This window comes from Perna viridis, chromosome 11 (assembly GCF_037379345.1).
Source record: "Perna viridis isolate PV_CMFRI_1.1 ecotype Kerala chromosome 11, ASM3737934v1, whole genome shotgun sequence".
NCBI classification, from domain to species: Eukaryota; Metazoa; Mollusca; class Bivalvia; order Mytilida; family Mytilidae; genus Perna; species Perna viridis.
In genome coordinates, this window is record NC_142455.1 from 15,161,354 (window position 1) to 15,180,111 (window position 18,758).

General features: G+C 31.6%; 1 long non-coding RNA gene across 2 annotated transcripts; it reads right to left on the reverse strand.

Moving 5' to 3' along the window:
* Nucleotides 1-5,631: 5,631 nt before the first annotated feature.
* On the reverse strand, nucleotides 5,632-18,566 carry LOC148603084 (uncharacterized). Of its 2 annotated transcripts, none has more exons than XR_015916833.1 (3): nucleotides 18,367-18,566; nucleotides 15,272-15,316; nucleotides 5,632-5,699 (listed from the first exon to the last, which is right to left on the reverse strand). It is a non-coding gene; the product is annotated as an uncharacterized LOC148603084 (long non-coding RNA). The 2 variants fall into 2 exon arrangements; XR_015916832.1 differs by lacking the exon at nucleotides 5,632-5,699 and adding an exon at nucleotides 11,506-11,675.
* Nucleotides 18,567-18,758: the final 192 nt, after the last annotated feature.

The following is an 18,758-nucleotide window of genomic DNA, read 5'->3' on the forward strand; positions in this document are numbered from 1 at the left end:
CCAGAGATAATACGGACGGCTTGTTTGATCTGGAGACTAGTGACACTGGTCACGTTTGGTGATTACCGCAGGTCTTTTAAATAAACTTTCATTCAAACAATATGTTGAGAAGATTGAAAAAAAAATACAATTGGTCAAAAGGAAAACGATAAGTGGTTTTAACATCGAAAAGAGATGACAACAGCGTCTGTTTCCCATTCAGTTCTTAAAAATGACCTGAATATTTTGAAACAAAATAATTATATAGTGAAAACTGCTATGGGTACTGCCATACCATCACTTCAGATGCTACATATTATGGTGAACAAATGGAAAAGGTTGCACTAAATGTCTACTTAACAACAATTTAAGCCGCATTAGCTGCCAAATTTGTTCAGTTCTGATTATACTGAATTTGACTGATTCAGTGAAATAAGTTTGAAGTAATGCAATTGAAGCAATAAATGTCGATAATACCTACAGAATATTGTGAAAACAACGGTTTTTAATCAAAGAAGATCGATAGCTCTGATCTAATTATTTCTCGCCATTTCTTCCGAAGAATGCCGGCAGGACATTCACTTGGGTTGAAAATACTTTCGCCTTGGTAAAATAAATACCAATAACCGATACACAGGTAAGCACGTGTCTTGTTCACATTTTATTTCATATTTATTTTTTATTTATTTTATTTATCTATTTCTTGGGTAGTTTTCAAATAATAATGACAATTACCTGCAACATATGTGCCACATTATATCACAATACGTAAATTTCAAAAGGATCCTTACGTTATATTCGAACGTTTTTCTTATATGGCTTGAGTCCGTCGGTCTTCCAGTACATGCGTGGATTAAGGTCAGCAGAAATTTCATGTATACGAATTTATCTAGGTCGGCATTTTGTTTTGCAATACAATAAATGTGTCGACACCTATTTCATGTTTTTAATGCATTTTATTTGTGGATCTCAAATGAAATTATTTAGGAAAAGTAGAATGTAGGGAAATAAATAAAAAAAATAAGGCATATTTCAACACAAAATTAATTCAGCTTAAAAAACGTAATGTAAATCTTGTCTACAGGGATACAGGACTATTTGTTTCTAGATCATTCCTTCCTTATCTAGCAGCTACTACAATTGGAGAAATCAAGTGTTCATGTTGTGGAACTGGATTGGTGGAAAGTAAATGAACTTTCACTCACAGACGTAAAAGCAATCTTCAGGTTGCCAATGAAAGTAACTATCATTTATACTTTGAAAACGATAAAATGAAACTTAAAAAAGTATTTCATGGTTCACTCGAATCCAGACACAATTAGGTGTATGTGATCTTGGATATTTTTACCTTTACTATAATTAGATATTGTTTTAGAAATATTTTTTCTTTGATGCACTTTTTCAATAATGTGATAGAAAAATCATAACTAGTCTTCAAAACAAGTTTGAGTCCTGAATTAAATTAGTTTTCAATGACCTTATTAATTGATGTTAGCCCTATTTTCACAATGTGGTTAGATTTGATTTTTATCATCTTAAGTAAAGCCAGTTAGTAAGTAATTAAATTACAAGACTTTCAAATATTTAATAGTACAGTATAAAATCAATCATAAAAGTGGCAGTCAACATCAATAAAAATAATAGTAAAAAATATGAAAACATTTGTATTTCTTTACCAGGGATTGCATAAGATTACAAAGAAAAGCTGCCACTTTCAGCATTGGGTTTACTACACCTCATGAAACCTGTAACGTTCCCAATCCCACGCACACGAAGCACACGAAACATGAAACACGAACACGAAGCACACAAAAAAAGAATTAGTTGATGAAATGTTTTTACCATACAATTATGTTGCTTTGAATATGAAATAAATAGAACTATTTTTATATGTAAAAAAATGTTCATATTTGTTGTATTTGGATTATGGGGAACACATTTTCCTTGTTCCAGGAGAACAAAAATACCAAAATTTCATTACGTATTGGCGAAAAGTACTCTTTTTTCATAATTTAGCTGTTTTAACTGCGATAGAATTTTATTTATCTAAAAAAGAAAAATTTGCATTGTTGATATAAAAAATGTCCATTTTATTATACATGGTACATTGCGAGAACATTTTCATTAGTTTCTGATTATGAAAATATTGAAATTTCAATATATTGGGGGAAAATATAATCGATTTTAGATACTAAAGTATTTTTTGCTTGTGCGATACCATCGTTTTGCTCTAAATATGAAAGAAAAGTAATTTTTATGTGAAAAATGTCCATATTTGTTGTATATGGATTATTGGGAACACATTTTCCTTGTTCCAGGAGAATTAAAATATCAACATTTCATAACGTATTGGTAAAAATTATTCTTTTTTTTTAAATAATTTAGCTATTTTAACTAATGCGATACGATTTTATTTATCTAAAAAGAAAATATTCCATTGTTGATATGAAAAATGTCCATATTATTATACATGGTACATTGCGGAAACATTTTCTTTAGTTTCTGATTATGAAAATATTGAAATTTCATAAAATTAGGGTAAGATATACTCAATTTTTAGATAACAGTGTTTTTGACTGATGCCATACTATCAAATTGCTCTGGATATGAAAAGAAAGTAATTTTCATATGAAAAATATCCATATTTGTTGTATATGAATCATTGGAAATAAATTTTCCTTGTTCCTGGTGAAATCAAAATACCAAATTTCATAAAGTATTGGTAAAAGGCAATCTGTTCTTAATAATTTAGCTGTTTCAACTAATGCGATACCATTTTATTTATCTAAAACAAGAAACTATTGCATTGTTGATATAAAAAGTGTCCATTTTTATTATACATGGTACATTGCAAAAACTTTCTGACTGGTCTTGGAATACGAAAATATTAAAATTTCATAAAATTGGGGTAATATATACCCAATTTTATTCTCAAAAGACAAACTATTACCAATAAGGGAATGGTCGCCATGAAATTATAAACCGTTATAGTTCGGGAAACTTTTCCCCGCTCATTCCGGAAGGCCATTCAAATATTTACAGTATTTAATTATATGTACAAATAATGTTCGAATGTTTGAAACCAATTAATTCCTACACGTATTGACTTTGGCGTAGAAAACGAAATTACAACGATATTCAGTAAAATTGACCTACCATAGGAGCTGTTTTTATCATCCCATCAGAATACAGAACCGTTGCACGAAGAACCTTGCACGATACACGAAACACGAAGTGCGCACACGAAAGGCACACGCACACGAAGCCCATGCTCCACGATACACGATCCCACGAAACACGCACACGAATCACGCTAAAATGAGAATGTTACACGTCTCAGGAGGTGTATTGGTTTAAGAAGCCACTTAATTATGTTTATTCATTTTATGATGTTTCAATCTCTGTATAGCTCTTTTTACATGTATGCAGGAATTAGCAATTGTCCTTGTCCTTTGTATTTCCTAGGAGTTAAGTCTTCTACTTTTTCCCCAAGAACAATTCCTAGTAAAAAGCGGAATAGTTAATACAGCTCTTCTTTCTGTAATGGTAAAGCCACGGTCTGCCATATTTTCATGTCCTACAGAAATGTTCTCTAGATAGCCACTGTTATGTTGTGATCAGATATGTTGCCTCCCCAAAGATCAGACACAAAGTGGAAAGCTTCAGTTGTTGGTATGCTAACAACTGTCATGTAAGTATTCTTTAAATTATGATTAACTTACGTTTCTACTTGAGTTGTTGGATTCCCTAGCCAATCAACAAAATGTTTGTGCAATCAACCATGCTCATACATTTTGGACTCTTTGTTTAAAGGATTGAGGCATATGTTTTTGAACCATTTTTTTTTAAGGTCATACAATGAGACCAAAGATTTCAGCCATATAGCAAATCCATGTAGCAAATATTTGAGACACTCTAGTTTTTGAAACACCATATAAATCAGCAAGGATAGCAACAGGAATTGCATGCCTAAGTCTTATCAAAATTCTTTATACTTGGCGAGGTTTCCTTTAGAACCTGGTGTTTTTTTTAAACAGTCTAGTACGTTTTTCTTCAGAATAATCTTTGCCGTTGTCATATTTTAGAACTATTGGCTCTAATAACTGAAATAAACCTATAAAAATAGTAAAACTATTTATTCCTGTATAAAACCAAACTTTCTTATTACTAGACGTCAGTGTTTTCATGCAAGATTTCTTCATATGGTGGCTGCTATTTTGTTTTATTTACATGAGTCAAGTTCTCAATGTGACTTCCTGTGAGGTCAGTTTTTACTCTTACTTCAAACTCGGCGGGTGTTTCTAGAAAAGCAGAGGACGCTTACCCTACCGGTGCACCTGGTCCATGCTCCCAGTTTTTAGTGGAGTCCGAGTTGCTCATTTACTTTTGTTACTTTGTATGTATGATTTTAGTTACTTTATGTTCTTTGTTGTGTATGTCTGTTTTCTATGTCTGGTCTTTGTCCCTGAATTACATTCTTTTGATTACCGCCATAACCTTGGTTACCTTCATTACTCTTTCAACATTCTGTTCAGTACCTATATTGTCTTGTCACTCTACTGCTGACAAATGATATATTTTATATGCATGATTTTCAGACGGGAATTTAAAAATTACTTTGTAAAGAATGACACGTTTTAAATAAGATATATAGCATTCGATTGATTGATTATTGGCGTTTAACGTCCGAGCAGCAGTATTTTAGCTATATTCAGGCGATGAATATGAAATGGATGACAAAATTAACATGAAATGATGACGAAATGAAAAGAATGATAGGACACAAGGATAATAGGGTCGACAAACCTTCACTGCCACTGGGAAAAGGGAGGGATGGGCAGGGCCGGTCAATTTAGCCTCCTGTGGCGGAGCGCAAAGGTTCTTATTCCTATCGAATACCACAACAGGTTTTTTTAACGTGTGAGGAACTGACATTTTTCCCAACACGGTGCACCACTATGGTTTGCGGTCAGGTTTTTCGCATTAAGTCCCTTCTTTTGCAGATCACTGAATGAATTATGTTGCTTCTCTGACAGACACGAAGCACTCATGCTTGATGGTAGACATTCAGATTATCTACCTATAAGGGAGTGTTTTACGTAAACTATGAATTAAATATCTTAGCACTTGTTTTGTCTGGTCGTTGTCCCTAGTTTGTGTTATTTTTAATTACTGTTTGCATACTGATATTCTTGATTTATCCATCTACGAATATTGTAATACTGATAGCAAATCTTCAATCTACGTCCTCATTTTGTTTTTGACCGCAATGTAAAACCTTGAAGATGTTTTTTTTTTTTTTTTTTTTTTTTCATAATTTTACAAATTGAAATATATATGATTGGATTTTTGTTATCATTTATATTTTAATGATTTCCAATGTATTTATGGCATTTCAAATTATTATGATATATAACTATTTAGGGAAAACACTAGTTCGTGGATTTTTGAATGCGTGATATTGAGGTTTTCAGTATACACATCTATTAAATTCACATTTTTGTTGGGAACCAAACCACGAAAATTGGTACCCCACGAAAAATACTTTCACAGTATGTAGAACTTTCACTACGTGTGTGATTAAGTGCAATAAATACAAAAATACCAATGATAAAAATAGTGGATTTAAAAAACGAATATTTATTTCGTTAACTGATGTACATTTGTGTAACCCTCATTAGTATTGGCTTTCTCAATTCGATAGTTTGGTGGGACATCAACTGTAAAAAGATAACGATTGCACATGTATTTGATAAAAAAAAACGAGAAACTGTTATTGAGTGTTCAATCGAAAATGTAACAAGGCGCTAACAGTTATTCTCTCTTAACGAATTTATATCGGCAAAACAAATACCGAACCGTCGGAAGTGGTATGATTCAAATATGGAAGAAACAGAGACAATCTAAATACACAATGTAGCGAACCGAATAAAAATGTTATGCATAAAATCTGAATATTCGGGAAACAATATTTTACAAAAAACATAAAGCGCTAGCAATATGAAATCCCACAAATAAAAACGGGAGTAACAAAAAGTGCTTTGGAACGGAAAGCTATCCTGCTCCGTCAGCGGCACCCGTTATATTTCAAATGAATCAATAACGAATAAAAAATGAGTTTATACACTTTAAGTTATAATGTATATAGGACTTACACCTAAAGAGGTAATGCATGTTCAACTTTGAAAGCAATTGACAAAGAGTCTTCAATGAATCAAGTGTAAGTAACAGTACCTTGTGTATCCACTATTTGCATACATAAGCCTTATTGGACCAAAAGGTCACTGTATTCAATTCGTGCTTGTTGTATCCTTTGCTTCTAATATAATTGCGCCAGCTCAAGATTTTGCGTTTAGGCGCTGGGGCGCGAGTCACCAATTACAAAGTCACATAGGTTATGATCGTAATTGCCATCGTGTACGTTTGACATTCTGCTGTCCCAAAAATACGGTAATCATGATGGTCATAATCATGTTCAATCTGTTTTCGGCTGTGAGTGTATATTGCAAGCAACAGGTCAGGCCAAAACATTTCACTCTGACGTCATATTATATTTATGTTGAATTGGGTTTGTAACACTTACTGTTTCTGACATATGAGATGATTTCATAAACAAAAAAAGCTGTGTACAATTTCATTGTAGACTCCGACGACACAGTATTGTGCCCAATGTCCAATGTTCGTTCGCTGCTCTTTTAATACACCCATTTAGACATCAGATTATGTAAGCTGAAATCGTGACTAATCAACGAACCGTATTTGTTTTTATTTTTCCAGTGGATTCACTGCGCAGTCCCTGAACCAATCCGCGCAACGCTTTGACGGATCGATGACCGTTGACTGATTGATCGCTGACAGATCGATGACCTATGACCGGTGACCGATCTGATCGCAGTTTTGTTATGCAAAATGACTTTAGATCTGTTTGAAATTCAAAAACATGTAAAATAACAATTATGAATCGATGTTTAAATATATTACATTATATAACTATGTGTAAAATTGACAAAGAAAACAATAAAAAGCGTAAAATACAATGACCGCTCTGTGGTCACATGATGCGATCACCGGTGAAACTGATCGATGACCGGCCGGAAACTGATCGTGCATACAAGATCTAATTTATTTCATATGAATGACTGTATAAATAAAAAAAAACAAAAAAAAAACAAGAACTTATCGTGGTTACTATACAAGCGTCAGACTTTGTGATATCTGGATGTTCATTCTATCTGGGGTGGAGGAGATTGGTCTGTATAAGGAATCATTATCGAAGTTTACTATTTAAGATTGCGTTTTCGATAGTTTTATTATGTCAATAAATTGATTTAAACTAGGATAAAGTCTGCGTTTGAATCTAACTTTAGTCGCCAGATTTCAGTTGTCATTTATAATTTAAGTACGGGTTGTTGAATTGCCTGTCAAGTTAATAGAACAATTTGGCAAAACTACATGTCCAGAAAAATAGTCCCTACAATCTGTTTTTTATGAGAAGGAAAATTTTAACAAAGAATTGGACAATAACTACAAAAATATATGTGTGTTTCCGTTACATTTACAGCTTAATATCAATTCTCTATAAGCATCAAAGAATCAATGGCCAGGCCAAGATTCAAAATTAAGCTGATATTGCTTGTGTTGTTAGTGTATAGCTCATAGTTACTCACCAAAGTGAAAAAAAAATAAAATCAAGCTACTATGGTGTATAGATAACATAGTAACCAAGGTCCCTCATTTCGCTCAGCAACCAGCCTGCCAACACACTGAAAATCACTGAAAATTTGTATTTTGATAAAAAAGATGACTTTAATCAAACAATTGATTTTGATGCTTTATCATCAAAGGTTAAAAATAACATAAACAAAGGAATGTAATACTTGTTATTTTTTTTCCATTTCACAGTTACTAAAAATAGCACATATCGCATAAATGAGCAATTGTCAATTTTGCTGAAAAGGACTGTTTTTGCGCATCCCATATCTTCTTAAGGCATCCAGTCTTAATATTTGTGGATATCAACCTATACACATATGTATCCGAACTTTCAAAAGTTTTGGCAAACATGACAGAGCCGTCTACAATTACAGCTTGGTTGGTGTTATACCTGGAATTGGGGCAAAATATGTAGACAGCATCTATTACATTTTCTGCATGTATTTGTTCACTAAATATTATTATTACAATCATAAACACAAAATAAACAACAATTTACTCATTAGATGATAGTCACCTCTGACATTTTGAAAGGATAAGGTACCATAAGGGCTATATATGGCCTCATATTTAACAAAAGAAAGTTTAAAGTAAATGACAACTATGTGATATACACTGACATTTTTTTTAAATGGTTTTTGATGTTCACAAATTCATCAAATTTCAATTATATAGAAGCCTTAAACCTGTTTAAAAAACAATTGGGAAAAATGCCAATATTCAATGCTTATGTTGTTCTTTAAAGGTCTCCACCAATAAGACCCAGGAATTTCTTAACTGATCTGTACTCCTATCAAAGTAATATCGAGAAATCCTACACAATATTTGTGGGTCAAGTTATATGAGGCACTCAAAAATCGAAAAAAAATGTTCCAAAAAGTGTCAAATTTTGCTATATTTAACTAAAAAAATTCACCGATTTATCAAATTATGACATATGTTCAATCATCAATAAATAATATGCTTGATAATTTCAATATGAACATGCTAAATATTTCATTTCACCTTCTAAACAGAAAAAAACCTTCATGTTAAATATCTAATTTGGTGGAGACAGTTATGGATCTTATTGTGCCTAGTCCTTTAAGTCTCCACAAAGATTATTTGGAAGGGCATATAGCACTAAGCATGTTTTATGAGCATTGTTCAAAGTAGCTTATGAATTAAAAATACATCTACATAATTTTCTAAAACAAAACTATGAAAATATACCTTATTAATAATGCACAAATTAGTTTTTCAAATCGGTCATTTTTTGTGCTTTTTTAGCTTGTTACACTGCTACAATACTGTTCTATTTGAGCAGTAAAATACCTTGATGATATACATCTTCAGTAAACTTTACATTATGTCTCGTTTCAAATCACAGACCAATTGACTTTAATACTTTAGTACAATTTACCATTATTCCATATCAATATAAAGAATGGGGAAAAATATTTAAAATATGTGTACCTTTTCAGTCTAATTAAGCAGTGCTTATTTTTGTACCATTTATTTCCTATTTTCTTGAAATGAAATAATATTGGAAGAAGCCATGAAGTCCGGAAAATTTTAACCTTTACTGGATTTACCTCCATTTGTGGAAGTTAAATTGTTTAATCTAAAATTTAATTTTGAGTGGACAAATCTTGTAATCCCCTTAGGACTGAATAATAATCTATTTTTATCTTCCTTTGGAGTTTTCTATTAGTAACTATATTCCTTCATTCACATCTAAATATTTCATTATATCTATAAAGTTTAATCTAAATCCCTTGAGTGATTAATGAGGAATTGCCCTTGTACGAAATGTGGACAGACAGACAGACGGACAGACGGAGTGATACCTACATGTGTATATACCCCCAAACAGGGATGTGTGCCCCAGGTGGTGGAATGGCGTATCCCGGGTATGTTACATGCAAGGGTTGTCAGACTATAATACGGAAAACCTGACCGCAAACCATAGTGGTGCACCGTATTAGGAGTAGGAATCTTTACGCTCCGCCACAGGAGGCTAAATTACCCGACCTTACCCATCCCGCCTTTTTTCTAGTGGCAATCAAAATCTGTTCATTTTATGATTTATTTCATGTTCATCGTCTGCATAAAGCTGAAGTATTCCTGCTCGGACGTTAAACGCCAACCAGCAACAACAACAATTTTCATAGTTTTCCAACATGAAATATCTATAAATTTCAAACCAATGCCGTAACCATGGAAACCAAACACCAATTGAAAATTTTATTGCATATTTCTTAATAGTTATATGTACTTGACATATAGGCATAATTTCAATGAAATCTGTAACATGACCGTGGCCAACATTTTAGGATCCTTTTGATGCTTACAGAGAATTGATATTAATAGCTGCGTAAAACAGCACTTCCTTTCAAATATGGGAAATAAAAAAAGAAAAAAAAACAACCTCATTCCTCACTTAGATTGTATGTTATCCTGATATTTTATTTTCCCCCCACAAATGCCATGAAAACAAATGAAATCATTTTTTCATTCAAAGATTTAAATGTATTTGAATAAGTAGGTTTGTCAAATTTTTTTACGATTTACAGACTTTAGGTTTAATTTTTAAAGTCTTAAACTTCGGTGACATACAACTACAACATATCTTTTGTCCTATAAACTTTATGTCAAATTTCGAATGTACAGTTATGATTTCTGAAGAAATATAAGGACATTCTTAAACAAAAAAATACATAAATAAGACAATGTAATTCTTCAATTATTAAATGATTTAGTTTCTTTCATATTTTACACCGTCCATATAGATTATTTCATATTCCGTGCATTACAGAATTGGAATAATTGTGAAATAAGTAATGCAAATCTGCAAATTATGCACAAAAAATCATTGAAGAGACGTAATACTTTTCCGCCTCCCTAGCAGTACAGCCGCTATATTTGTTTCAGTATATATAATTCTATAATCAGATTTATATAATTTTCTTGAAATACATTATCGTACAACAGGCGGAAGGAAAAGAAAAATAAACTGACTGCTATGTAGCTGCTTTCATTAATACTAACAAGGCACATTTATTGAATTCTAGTAATATTTTTCAACATACGTATATTAACAATTTGCAAAAATACTTTTACAGCCAATCGTCCGTCCTAAATCTAGCTTTACAAATACAATGTATCCACTCACTCTTCTCATGTAAAAGGGGTGCTGGTACTTTAAGTACCATTTTGTGTGAGAATCACGCACAACATATTTTCTCCATTTTCGATTTGTTTGCTTGAACTTCATTCAATACATCAGGAAAACAACCGAAAAGATCTTAAAATTTATACTGAAGCATCAGTGACGAAGATATTTTTATTGCTTATATATGGCAAAAGTACGGGAACATTTTCCCGCCATTTTTGCTATAGTACATTTTAAATAAATCTGACTTATCAATATATTTAAATGCCAACCTTTACAAACAATTTCATGGTTATTTCTGGAAGCTATGAGGTATAAATACTTAGGAATTGAATCTCCTTGAGGTTTGTTCTTTATTAGCAACACCTTATGCACATTTTGGCCTGATTCTAAGACTGAAAAGTACTTTAAAATCTTGAAAGAATTCTTTTTTGCTTATTAATATGTCAATAAAAGTTAACTGTATTTGCAAAACCTCAGATAAGGAACATGTACAGTGTGTTGAAATAAAGTTTGATGTCACGCACATGTGTGTAAATGTATTTAGTGTAAACCTATATGTTTTCCCATAGAAAACAAGCCAAAATTAACATGCAATGTATTCCGAAATAGCTCAAAATGAGTAAAATATAGCTTCAAAGCAATGATGTCATCAACCATAAAAACACATATTTTATTAGTTTCTATCATTTGCCATAAATTAGGATGTCTGGAACTTGCACTTGAAGCAGACGTGATGCTTACTTCGGTCATGTCTGAATCGCAACTGACATCGCAATCCGGGCGCCATAGTCTTTAAATCTAGCATACTTAACACAGGAGGACTTTGCTGGAATGAAAGAAGCAGAGGGAGCATTATATGTATATATAGATGTATACAAAACGCGAGACGAAGCGACCAAATGGATGATGAGAACAGTTCAGATGGACGAATGTATAAAAATTAAAGGTAATGAACTTTGTATCGTAACCTAATAATTTTATATACATTATGTATCTTTTGGCACCTAAATTATGTTTCTATAATTATTTTGAAAACGACAAAATGGATGTTGATACAGCATGGATCAACAACATATAAAATATTTAGAAATACATAAATTTTACTTGATGTGCACTTTTAAAAAGTCAACAAACATTTTAATAAAGTACAATACATATCAATTACATTTCTACACCGTCACAAAATGTGGCAATATCTTTGAATTGTTCGTTACTCTTGTTTTTAGCTTCTGTATTTTTGCACAATTGACGACATATCAACTTGTTCATATAATATTTCAATTCCTTCCTATTTTTAAGGGAGTAACTGATGTCCTGTGCGGTCCTTTGTAAACTACATTCGCTGTCTACACCCCAAATGTGATAATTTCAATTTCAAAGCCGCCATATTATGAGTGTTACAAGTCTGAATATGCATTAAATTCCTACATTAGTCAAACAGTACAAAAAAAAAACAAAAACAAAAAAACTACGTCTGAAAAATCATTAAAAAAACTGTGTGTAAAAGAACAATGTCGAAAACAAGCTCAATATTTGAATTTATCGACTTCCTATGCTTAAAACAAAACAATATTCCTATTAATTCCGATTCTCCTGTCAACGAAACTAAAATGACAATTTCACACTGCAACCACTTACGGGATCACAATATTGTCTCTTGAACGATATACTGTTTAATAATGATAGCACTGACGATATGAAAAAATGATATCCCGAAACTGAAACCGCAAACTGTGCCTGCACATGCACCTAATCATATGGAGATGGGGAGGAATACCTTGTTTCCCTTGTCAGTTCTAAATAACTGTAATAATGTTACTTTCAATTACAATTTAATGAAAACTGACAATTTAATTTTCACCAGCCTTCAAATTTGACATTTAAAATGTTTCATGGTGTTTTCTTTGTTTATTATTGAAAAAAAATCTATGAAGTCGGTTTGTTTTCAATCAATTCATGAGAAAGTAGGAAAGAATAAATCATCTATAGTATGTCAAAGATAAAATGATCAAATCAGTATGTCAGAATCCTGAACACTGACATGTGACTGTTTTTATGATTGGGACAAAGTCGATATGTTGTTCCTTAACACTTTCATATTTGTGGAAGAAAACTGAAATTTGGATAAAATTTGAAATTAATTATATAACAATTGTAGCATTTCCAGCAAGTCAATACGATGTGTCCTCGGTCAATATGTTTTTGTTAGGTCGATATGTCATCGTATCAACCCACAAAAAAGCTATAATTGTAAAATATGATTTTCAATGAGAATTATCTCCTGCAAGCAGACAAATAAGAATGAATAATAATACATTTCAGCATAAAGACCCACAAAGCTACTTAATAACAAAAAATATTTGTGTAGCCTTTATTTTAGGTGTATACAATATTGGCGAATTTGAATGATTCTTACAAAGACTGATACTTATAATCATCAAATAGTTATGAAAAACGAAAATGGAAGAGCACTTTAATAATAAAGTTCATACAGAAAACCATATTATTAAATGAAATGAAAAATTTATGCGTTCTAAATCTTACAGGATACTTAGAAGAAAATAAAAATACTTGCAGTTGAAATATTTTTCAGGCGCCTCACAATCTTTGTAATTAGTCTAATATAACCAAAAATAAAATCAATCATTCACTCGTGCACAACTTATATGCGTTTTTTATTGACGTTGTAAAACAACATAAGTCTATGGTGATGCTCGATAATTTCAGAAGGTTCATCTGCAGTGATTGATACAAATGGACATTGGAGTCTATTGTACCGTGGTGTTTACACATATGCCAATCATAGTGCAACTTTCGTTGGAACAATGCATTTCATTGGATAACATCAAATTAAACAGATCAATTAAACAGTTGCATTATAATGGAGCTTGCATAGTAACGGCTTCAATCTATATTTAACGCTGATAAATTCCGTTTACAGGCTTCATTGTAGTTACGTGTCGCCAGTTAAATCAGTTTGCCACCATCAAATCCAAGATTGATGACTCAATTTTTTTTTTAAATTACAACACAATTATCTCCTAACTAAAGCAATTATTGAGAAATATAACTCTTACTGGCTGAATGATATGTACATTAATCAGTTTTTTACCATTGGGAAAAAAGAATTTCACACAGTTTCCTTAGTTTTAAAGCATCAATTTAACGTTCTAGTTATATGACAGAAATTTGTTACATTTTCTCCACTGTTATATATAATACACGGTGCAAAAAGTTCGTGCAGGTGCCTTTGATGAAAGATATCAATTTAATGTTCCTGATTTAGTACAGAACTTTGTTCAATAATGTAACATCAAATTGTACACTTGAAATGCAGTTATATCAATGTATGAGAAATCTGGGATAAACCACGTGGGTGATTCTTTTTTTAGATTATATAACATGACAACTGCATTTCAGTGTTCCACTGGTAAGAACCTTATCTTTTCTATTTATTTTTTTTCTAAATGAAATGCTCTTTTTAGTTATATTAATTACAGCTGATCTTGTATCATTGGAAAAAGTTAAATGTTAAATGATGACGTCACCTTGCAAAATACGAATTTACAAACAAAATTTCATCAATAGTAAACTTGTGGCCAGTGTTTCTTTGTTTGCTTGTTTGTTTGTTTTTTTAACCATGTATTTGGTTGCATATTTTCAAACTAGTCTGAAACATATGATTCTATATATTCATTATATATTCGTTCGTTCGAGGCAAAATAAATTCTCAAAAAAAACATTAAAGAGACAATGACGTTATATTGACTTGAAATAGAAACAATATACGGATGATGCCCAGGATCGGGTGAAACATTTTTCCGTATCATACCGAATTGCCTTTATACTGCAATCATATTCCTTTTTTCACTCAATTTTAATTTTATACGTTTTTGTTACATGTCCTTCCCACTAGTTCTTATATATTTATTCAAATCAAATAAGCTTTATTTAAGGTCGGCAAGTTTATGTAACAAAACAGCATAAGCTCGTAAAGAGCTTTTCTAATCGACATAAAGTGAATGATAAAACAGTGAGTGCATGCATATATATGTAAGACAATACATAAAACGAGACATAAATAAAATATGACGAAGACAAGTTAAGACATTTACAAGCACTGATAAGCAAATTAAATGCAAAGCAAGCAACAAGCTGTTTAATGTAACTAGTAGCGTAAATGTAAGCAAGATAAGCAAGCAAAAACATCAATAAAAATAAACAGAGAACAATTTGGTTTAGGTGCGCTGCTTCAGTCATGGTAACACAAATCATGTTTTACAGGCAACACAGGAGCAGTTTTTTCCCTCCCAGCTCGAAATCATAGATTTAAATTGAATAAAATTTGAGCACTGTCTGAACTCTTCGGGAAGAAAGTTCCAGATGACTGGAGCAGCGTACCTAAATGACTGTTTCCCATACCATGTTGTTTTTTTTACATGAGGCATCTGTAATACGTTACTGTATCTGGAATTATAAGTATGATTTTGTTTACAGATTAAATCGGATAATACAGGTGATGCTTGATCATGTACAATTTTAAAAGTTTCTAGTGCAATAGCTCTAACATGCCTAATATGTAGTGAAGGCATTTTTGCCTTTATTAAAAGATCCTCATAAGAAGAGTTATAATCAAAATACACATACCGTAATGCTCTTTCTTGTATTTTTTCTATTTTCTTTGTATTGGCCATTGAACAAATGTGCCAAGAAAGAGGACAAAATTTAAAATTTGACAAGATAAATGTATGAAATAATAGTAAGTCTACTTAGTTTACAAAGATTTCTAACAACTCTTTTTAAAATATTCAGCTGTTGTACAGCTTTTGTACATATACTTTTTATATGACTATCAAAATTTAACATAAAATCTATATCAACACCCAGGAGTTTTACTGTCTCTTGACATGTCACATTAATATCACCAATTCTAAAAGAAGAAGACCTTTCAGCAGAAATTTTACCTAGAGCAATCGTCTGAAATTTGTCAGGGTTAGCCTGCATGCAGTTAACATGAAACCAATCAATTGAAATTTTACTTTCTGTTTCTAAAACATTTACAAGATCATCATAACTAGAAGAACAGTATGACAAAGTATTGTCATCTGCATAATTATAAAGATTATCCTTTTCAATGAAATAAAAAATATCATTGATAGATACATTAAATAGTGGAGGGCCAGTATTGACCGCTGAGGTATACCTTTTTCAATATCTGCCAATTGGCTTACAATACCACCTATCTTTATTTGTTGTTTTCTACTTGATAAATAAGATGAAAGCAGATTACAGGCTTCTTCCGACAGGCCAGAAGCAGACAGTTTACATGTCAAAATATTGTGGGGAAGGCTAATCCATAAGAATAGCATCCAAAAAGTGATTTTGTTCCAAAGCAAGTTTCCAATCTTTCAAAAGTTTTAGCAGAGTTGTTTGACAGCCATGTCCTTTCCTGAATGCACACAAAAAATTATAAAATATGTTTTCGAAGAAATTTGAGAATTGCTCTGCCAGTACTTTTTTTGAAAATTTATATCATTTATTATATGCAATGCAACAATTTCTCGCAGGTTCCTTTGATTAAAGACATCAGTTTAACTGTTATAGTACGGACCTTTGATCAATGATGCCATATTACATTACATGCTTGAAATGCAGTTATAAATTGTTAAGTGTATGAAACGGTGATTCTTGTAGAAAATGTATGATGAGATTTGAATTTCAAGGTATAATTCCATTGGTAAGGAATTTATCTGTTCTTTTGAATTTAGGAATGTTCTGTTTAGATAACAGCAGCTGCATTGGTACGTCAGTGACAGTGTTAGTGAAAATCAGGTACATTTATATCACTCTTTTTCCTAAGCTAATTCTAAAACACCTAACGTGTCGTCTTCAGACTACAACTTGAATATGTGGTACAATAAATAGTACTGTTCAAATTTAAGTTATAGATCCTTTCTTAGCGCCATTTCTAGAAATATGTACCGTCAAAAATGAAACTTAAAATATTTGAAAATGAATAAACAATGTATGTTTCATTTGGTCATAACGTTGGAGAAAGACGAAGCCACAATTGATCAGACTATCAATGAGTTTTTGGAACCTCATAGGTTTTTGTAGAAATCCAACATATAGTAGTACATAAATATTTTAAAAAGAAGAAAAGGTATCCTGAAAGTGTGAAAGTTTAATGATAATGTCATCTTGCTAAAATTAATTACTGAAACACCAATTGACAAGCATAATGTGTCCAGTTTTTGATTCTATTTCGAGTTATAGGAGCTTTATTGGTTTCCAATGTTAATTTCATATTAAAAAATAAAAAAATAAAAATGTATGTGGAGAACAGTCATATGATTATATTATATTATATTATATTATATTATATTATATTATATTATATTATATATATACAAATCCGTTTTTTTTTAATTATGCAATCCAATTAAATCATTTATTTATCATAAATATATTCTTCACCATAGTTCAAAGATGAAAGTTGATTTACTGTGTGATTCTTATATATATATATATATATATATATATATATTTGGTGTAATAAATAAATTAAACTAAAACTTGAAAAAATATGTGTTTGTGCCATGTCGCCTTAATGTAGCAGCGTTGTACGCCGGAGGTTAATGTCATAAATATCAGCAGAATCTGGAAAGTTATGAAGTCTATAATATACTTCAAATGAATTTTTAACACTCAAAAACTTCAACATCATTGCTTTTGTCGCGAATATAGCAAGAATTCATGGCGAAGCCTTTAATAATAGTGATTAATAAGTAGAAATATAAGCAGTAGAACATTTGCTTGAATATGAACGTGAATTGAACGGCTTTTTTTATTCTGACATCTAGCATAAGTTCGGAACGGTGTGATCGATGTTAGTACACACCAAAGCAGCTAATTCATGATGTTCTTTAGTTGCTTCACCCTCTGTAGCATTAGATAATTGAAATGTACTAGAGTAACTTATTTCATTATGAAGTTCTTCTGTATAATATCCACGTCATGTTCTTAAACATTTCAATATTTTATTTGCCATTGCCAAAACAGGCTTCTGTCCTGATTCCTTTTCCATTACTTTAGAATTTATATATGAATGTAAAGTTATATATAGTTCTTTTCGTGATATTGAACTGTTATATCTACGATATTAGTTAATTTATTGGCGAAATTGCCCAGCGATCTTAACTGCCTATTCTTTTCTTATTCATTGTTTGCAGTAAGTATGTCATGAATCGTCGATGGTATTGCGACATTCTTTCCTATCAATTCAAGCAGCAAGACGATGTTTAGATTTTTTTTCAAATACTTTATAATTTTACGGTCGTCAAGGATAATAGGAATCCGATTATAATATGACCACAGTGTTCAGATTGAAATCCTGAACTGTCACAGCATCAGGGTGATTAGCAATTAGCATTTATGTCCGTTCCAGTAGATCAGTAGATACATTTATATAAACCTGTTTATAATTATGTCGAAACTTATTGATAAACACTTCTTACCGAAACGGGAGACAGGAAATAGTGGTTGCTTATAGCTTTCCAATGCATATTTAGAAATAAAGATTTTTTTTCAGGGAAAAATACGTGACTGTACCAAATCATGACTGCCAATTACACACATTTACGTCGGCACTGAATATAAACTCATCAATTATAACAAAAACTCTACAGATCTAGATTAAACAGAAGGAAACAGATGTCGCCGACTAGGTTTTACAATATGAACCTCAACAAATGGTTAGTAAATATCTCAAACAAATATCGTCAAATAAAACACCAAGGTGTAATTGTTTTTTACTTATTAGGGAAAGACCACCTTTGCATTAAGTTAGGCTCTTATGATAAATCATACCCTCGTAAACAAAAAAAACCCTTTAATGCAAAATGAGCTT